This window comes from Cynara cardunculus, assembly GCF_001531365.2.
Source record: "Cynara cardunculus var. scolymus isolate 2C chromosome LG 1, CcrdV1, whole genome shotgun sequence".
Taxonomy (NCBI): Eukaryota; Viridiplantae; Streptophyta; class Magnoliopsida; order Asterales; family Asteraceae; genus Cynara; species Cynara cardunculus.
Genome location: NC_037528.1, coordinates 21,681,421 through 21,682,214, shown reverse-complemented (window position 1 = coordinate 21,682,214; position 794 = coordinate 21,681,421).

Here is a 794-nt window from a genome sequence, read left to right as displayed (position 1 = left end):
AACCCTATAAATTTATGTAGTGTCACTATTTAACATTTGACATGGACATATAAAATTTACAAAAACAATCCTACGGAACAAACAAACTAAAATAACGTCCCCTTCCTCATCTCAGACCAACCCAACCCTAGATGTCGGTACCCTCATGTTGTGGAGCCACATATAAAACAATGGGGCAGTTGACCCAGTCAAAAGTTAAAATGATATGTATTTAGTTTAAAACAAATTATCTTCTAGAAATAGCTTGGTTTTATATTTAAAAGAATCCATTCAATATTTATTACATCCTATGCGTCTGATACAGATATTTACAACAAATTCTAGTAGTGGCGGACCCAAATGTCGATGAGTAGGGCATGGATGCCTTTTAGAGGCACGAGTGGGGATACAATTCTTGGAAATGTTGTCACAAATTTTGAAGATAACAGTCTTTGGTGGTTGTAGTAACCTCCAGCTTAAATCTTTTTTTTTTTTGGAAAAGGGGACGGAGCTTCCGAAAAACTTTATCTTACAAAAAAGAAAGACAACTACAACGCTAAAGAAGGAATTGGAACTTTCGGCGGTTCTCTAAATAAGACCACCTGGATCCCACGAGTGAATCAAAAGTTGGATCTACGTCTCGTAGTTCTCGTATGTGAAGATGCGTTGTTAGGTGCTCATATATATATATATATATATATATATATATATAGGGGTGTATTCAAATAAAAACCACTCAATTTGTAAAAACCGTAAAAACCTCATTTAACCAATCATAATTTTTCATTTTGTTCATTTTTTTTGTAATTATGAGA